We start from the raw sequence: 6,492 nt of genomic DNA on the forward strand, positions 1-6,492 counted from the left end.
TGAAGGCCCGGCTACCTTGAATTAGTCATAAATCCTGTGTTGTGTTGTTTTCTTGGTTTAGTATGGGTGGATTTAGAAGTTTTTTTATTGAATCTAAGTTATTTCAGTTGGTGGTGGAGGAAGGAGGGAACTTTTATTCCCTTAAGATTTTTGAGCGAGGAAAATATTACATGCAATCGGTTTTCATGGGTAAGAGTGCAGCGCTTTGGGTGATGAGGAGTTTGGAACACACCGTGATAGGGGTTAATCCGAAGCAATTTTTCACGTTCAGGGATGGCGATACCGCTTACACTTTGCAACGGGGGTCCAACTCGTTTGGACAGTTCTTATCTGTGACAGAGCTTAAGGTAGGGGGGCTGCGAAGAACTATTATTATTCCTGCCGGTAAGTCACAAGGAGGATGGAGAACTTTCGGGATTGAATTAAGAAGAATATTGGAACCTTCCCAATATGCTTTGGGTGGACTGAATTTTGTACCATACAAGTATAAGCAGGTTCCAAAAAATCGTACTGCCAGGTCCTATGTGGAAGCTGTCAAAGCTCCAGTGCAGGCAAGGTTGAAGCCTGTTCAGCAGCCTTGTATCAAAGAGAAGGTCAAGGATGGTGTCGTGGAGAATATTTTGGAGCCTCCAAGAGATAATTCTCGCACACAGGTAGTAGTGTATGAAACTCAGGCCAGTAGTTTTCCCCTGGCAGCCGTGGGTGGTGGTAAGGGTGGGGAAGGTGGTATTAATGGTAAGGAGATTTTTGAGGAGAAAATCCCAGAAGTAAGTCAGCTCAATATTCCTTTGAAGTTTAATTCGAATTCAAAATTTGTTGAGTTTGGAAAGTTGCATGATAATAGGAAGTCACGTTGGTTAGGGAGAGGGCTGATTGTGGATGTTAATGAGTTTGGAAAGAGGCGGGTTTCCTGGGATAGAGTTAAAAGAGGTAAATTAGCTGGCAGCTGGGTAGAAAAAGAGAGTAATAAGGTTCAGAATAAAACCGTGGGGCTGGGCCCATGCACTCACAAAGCCCAAGTAACTTTGAGTAAGGCAGTGGGTCATCTGGGAAATAATGAGTCTATTTTGGGCCTGGGTCTGTCAAGCCCATGTAACTTTGAGGCTGGAGAAAGTTCTGTTAGTGGCCTTAACGTTCTGGAGACTTCTCATCAGAACTGTTTAGCTATTCCGAGCCTAAGTAGAAGTGAAACCACTGACTCGAAGAAAGTTGAGAGCTCCAATGACTCGCCCACTACAGCGGTGATGCTTGCGGTGTCGCCGATGGTGATCTCGGACATGAGCTCTTTCGTAGCAGCGACGGAAGTGGCAGGCGAGGGAGCTCAGCACAGACCGACCCATTTCGCTCCATCATCCACTGTGCCGATAGGATCAGAGGAAGTGGCCCATGCATCCCATGACCCGGTATCGGCGACCAATGACCTGAGTGGGTCGATGTCGGTGCCGGTGGTGTCCTCGGCCATGATGTCCTCTATTATTGCTCCGGTAGTGATGGGTGCCGATAATTTTGGTGGTCCGAGACTTCATACTCAATCTTACACAATGCCAGTCAAGCCAGTAGGGGTGGTCCAGGCATCCAGTGAATCGGTAATAGCCTATAGTGACCCGATGTTGTCGGCACAAGTGTCTTTGACTTCTCAGGTGGCAACGAAAGATGGGGAAGAGGATTTTGTGGGTTCGGAAGGTTCAGCCACTACATATTATGATTCTGATTCTGAGGGAGTTCATCTACCTGGCCCCACTATTAGGGAGTTGGTTGGAGACTTGGATAAGACTTGGGGTAATTCCAAAGACTGGATGATACAATTGCGTGATGGCAGACAATTAGTGCTTCCATTGTCATTGTATCGATCTCCAGATTGTATGTCAGTCTGCTCAAGTTTGGAGGGCGAGTGTGTACCAGGTAATGCTTCGATTACTAATGCAGGACAGAGGGTTAGTTGGGCAGATGAGGGTGAGGGGCTAGTAGAGTCTTCGTCTATGGATCCTGGGACAGAGACGGAGTTGTGGAAATTTGATGAAAGTTTGAGATATGGTGAGAGAGGTGATGAGCCATTGGTTGTGGTACCTTTGGCCACTGAAGGTCCGTTGGAGTTGGTGTCTAGTCATGTGAAGGAGATTGGGTGTAAGGAAAGTGTGGATAATTGTCAACTATCACAATGGGTAACCAATAGGATAAAGGCTTTTAAGAAATCGGTGGGCACTTCACTAGAAGGTTTTGAGGAACAGATTACAGGATTGTTATTAGCCTTGGAGGCTAGAAAGAAAGATAAACAGAAACTTGTGGTGGGTGATCAAACGAAGTTGGTCAAGTCAGGCCAGAAAGGGCAGAGGGAGTTGAAGAATTTGTTGTCTTCCTTGAATGTTGAGTATGATCCAAATAAAGCAAGGAGTTCAAGTACTGAGAGGGCTGTTGTGCTTTATCAATGAGTGTGAAGATTATTTCTTGGAACGTTAGAGGGTTGAATGAGCATGATAAAAGACTCAGGGTTAGAAATTTGATTAGAAAATGGGGGCCAGATGTGGTTTGTCTTCAAGAAACCAAAATGGGGCTGATTAATAGAGCGTGATTCGTAGTTTGTGGGGTGGCCAACATGTTGACTGGTCTTATTTAGGTTCTTGTGGAGCTTCAGGTGGGGTGTTAGTGATGTGGGACACTCGGGTAGTGAATAAAATGGAGGAGGCAGTGGGGAGATTTTCAGTTTCTTGTAAGTTTGCAAGTGTGTCAGATCAGTTTGTTTGGGCGTTTACTGGTGTTTATGGTCCTAATTTACACCGAGACAGGAGGTTCTTATGGGAGGAACTTTGTGGATTGAATAGTTGGTGGAGTGTCCCATGGTGTGTGGGTGGTGACTTTAATGTGGTTAGGTTCCCTTCTGAACGATTGGGGTCTACTTCTTTCACTGCTGCTATGCGGGAGTTTTCCAATTTTATTTCAGAACAGGGTCTCATTGATCTGCCATTGCAAGGGGGTACTTTTACTTGGTCAAATTCTAGAGAAGTTGTTTCGAAGGCTAGGCTGGATAGATTCTTGTTTTCTGCAGATTGGGAGGATAAGTTTCCAACAGTTTCTCAAAGACGGATGTCTAGGTTGTGCTCGGATCATTTTCCAATTGTCCTTGAGGGTGGTTCTTTTCAGAGAGGGAGTATGCCGTTTAGATTTGAGAATATGTGGCTTAAGGATGAGGGTTTTGTGGATAGGGTTCGGTCTTGGTGGGATTCCTATCAGGTCCATGGTGCACCGAGTTTTATTATGGCTAATAAATTAAAAAGGATGTTTGGAAATTAGTACCTCATTGCTTGATTTGGTGCATCTGGCGTGAAAGAAATGCTAGAAGCTTTGAGGGTTGTGAACGTTCTTTGCTTGAGCTTAAGTCCTTGTTCTTACACACTCTCTTTGAATGGAGTGTGGTCTTTTCCCAGTTTTCTTGTTCTTCTTTTTCTACTTTTCTTGACCGTTGTTCTTTTGTTTCTTGATTTGTGCCCCCATAGTACATCCCCAATGTACTCGGTTTGGCAATTTTTCTATTATTAATAATATTCTTACGTTATTTATCAAAAAAAAAATTTGGGCCGACCACTTAAATTATTTTCTTGCCTACCAGTAATTGTCAGGTTACCACCTAGGATTTATTGTGAAATTTTTGCGAACGTAGCATTACTCGTTGAAAATTTATTCTTTCGCAAAAACATTCGTGCCCTATAAAAATATGTTTCCATAAATTCCTAAAAAGCACTAACACTATAAAATACGACTTGAATCCTTTACTACCAACCGTGTGGCTCGCTACCAATATCAAGAACTTATAACAAACCAATAATTGGAATTATATATCTAGGCTTGGAGTGATTGCCCGTTATTTTTATTAATAAGCAGAGTATGCACAATTGCAATATCCAGAATCATATTTATCACAAAAAAATAATAATAATAATAACCAGAATCATAATAATTGAATAAAACAACACATGTTTGGTTATTTGGAGACATTGCCAAGAACATACAAGTGAAAATAAGCAATGACTACTGAGTCTGTCAGAGTCGGCCAATTCAAGAAAAAGCTAAGAATATTTCACGCAGGTAGATCCACAGGAACAATTGAAGTCAATTGTCAAAATCTCAAAGAAACAAAATCAAAGAATCGAACACAAGCAAAGCGGAAATTGAAAAAAAAAATTATAATAATAAATTCGAAATTTTCATTAATTCATTTAAATTAAACGACATGGAAAACGAATCGAAGAATTTAGAATTTACAGAAAGAGATCCAAAAAAAAAAGCGATTTGGTGAGAGAGAGAGAGAGGGAAACGAAGCAACGAACCTGTGAGTTTGGTAGCAGATCGATGTAGGGATCGCGGTTCACTGGTTAAGAGCTTCTTCACACACACAGAGAGCGAGCGAGCGAGCGAGAGAGAGAGAGAGAAAGAGAGAGGGAGATAGGTATTTCGAGGCTCAAACTGTCCGTAATAGAATTAGGGTTTTTGAAAATAATTAAAAAAACAAAAAGGGGAAAATGAAAAAAAGAGAGATTTTGTGATTGTCTGAAAATACGTACTGGCATGTCTTTTCACTTTTTATTCATATTGCCACGTCGCCTATCCTTTTTTTTTCCCCGCTTTTTTCTACTTTTTCTTTTCTTTTTTTTATAATTATTTTATTATTGTTCCAATAGCAAATAGGGCGTTTGTTAATAAACCATTTTTAAAAAAAATTTATTCTACTATCTGTAAAAAAAAAAAAATAATAAGATAAAAAACCAAATAATTATTTTTCTTAATAAATTTCTAAAAATATTTATTAAATCAATGCCTTTAAAACATCTGTTATTTTTTCCCTTTTTATTGTTTTATTGTTATCTATACTACTATTTAAGGTTTTTCATTTCTGGAGTTCAACTTTCAAATGCCAAAAATATCTCTATCTTAGTCATTTACAAGTTTTCAATTAACGGAATAAATACGTAAAATAAAATCCAAACTTTAACGACCCACTGTTTGGGGTAGCTCCGATTTTAAGTTAGGATGGTTATAGGACCACCTGACTTGCAAAAAAATGTTTATATATATATATATATATATATGTATGTATGTATGTATGTATGTATATATACACACCAAAGAAATTATATACTAAATTAATCTATTTTAACCACTACGACTTGAGAATCATAAGAATTTGAGTTCAACAAAAATAAGAGTAATGTTATATTCATAATATTTTCACAATAATTTCTCAATAGATCATATATCGTAAGTTGTTACTAATTCTAATTTGAGCTTGATATTGATATCACTTTTTTCCCCACCAATAACAGCTTATTACATAAGATTTATTGTGAAAAATATTATTGATGAAATATTATTCCAAAAATAATTTTGGCCCCCTAAAACATAATCCTTAATCCTTTAAAAAAATAAATAATAATAATAACAATTAGCCCAAATAATAACAAAAATAACCCAAACCAAAAAAAAAGAAAAAAGACTAAATCGAACACAAGTAAACAAATTATTCAACAAAAAACTTATTCAAAAACAAAATAAAAATCCATAACCATTCAAATTTGTAACTTGTTTAACCCATTACCAAAAAAAAAAACTCTAATTTCATTTTTTTTTCTTTTAAAAAAAATGTATCAAGAGAAACATTGTGGTTATGAGTTCTTCATGGCGTTGCCAGCAATTTTGCCCTCTTTAGCTTTGCAATCACAACAATTTGCTCTCTTTAATGACTTAGTTCACATTTGTAGCAAATATTATCTCTCTCTCTCTCTCTCTCTCTCTCTCTCTCTCTCTCTCTCTCTCTCTTCTTTTTTTCTCTTTTCTTCTACTATCATTTTAGACTCTCTCTCACTCTATAACTTTCATCTCAGTATTCTCAGTTCCGCTTTATCTCTTATCAATCCTTTTTTTTTTTTTTTTTATATTTGTTAGTAAAAAGAAATTGTATTACTTATTTTATTTGCATTTTTTTTTTTTGGTGACATTGATATAATCAAATTATATTTTTATTAGATATTATATAATTCAAGTCTTATTGACCACCCTAAAAAAATTTCTAAAGCCACCACTGCCCATTAACCCACGTTTGTTTGGGTAATTTATAAGGAATTTTTGCCAATTAAGCTAATTTTACAAACATATTAGTTATGTGACTACTTTTTGGAACTTGAGTTCCAATGTGAAGAACTCGAGTTTTTGAAACTCAAGTTCCACTAAAAACTCAAAAAAAAAAAAAAATTATCTTATGATTTTTTCCATGGAACTAGAATCTTAGAGTTCCAAAAATGGTCACACAAGTAATATGTTTCAATTTTGGTTAGATAACTAAAATATTTGCAAAATTAGCTAACGGGCTAAAAAAACCGGCAGTTTACATCCCAATATCCTCCTCATCTCTTAATCCTTCTTTGTGTTTGTTTACTGGGTTGAGTTTGCAAAGTCATCGCAACCTGTTTAAATCTTTCATTGTTATTTATCCTTCTTTTCGCT

The 6,492-nt window shown here is 37.5% G+C and overlaps 1 protein-coding gene across 2 annotated transcripts in view; it reads right to left on the reverse strand.

The window, feature by feature from the left end:
* Window positions 1-4,511, reverse strand: part of LOC112033068 (uncharacterized) — a 13,826-nt gene extending 9,315 nt beyond the window's left edge. For both annotated transcript variants that reach the window (XM_065777888.1, XM_065777889.1), the window contains exon 1: window positions 4,323-4,511. The gene's annotated coding sequence lies outside the window, so the exon portion shown is untranslated. The remainder of the gene's footprint in view (window positions 1-4,322) is intronic.
* Between the last annotated feature and the right edge of the window lie 1,981 nt (window positions 4,512-6,492).

The sequence above is a fragment of the Quercus suber genome, unplaced genomic scaffold (assembly GCF_002906115.3).
Source record: "Quercus suber isolate HL8 unplaced genomic scaffold, Cork oak 2.0 scaffold_168, whole genome shotgun sequence".
Taxonomy (NCBI): Eukaryota; Viridiplantae; Streptophyta; class Magnoliopsida; order Fagales; family Fagaceae; genus Quercus; species Quercus suber.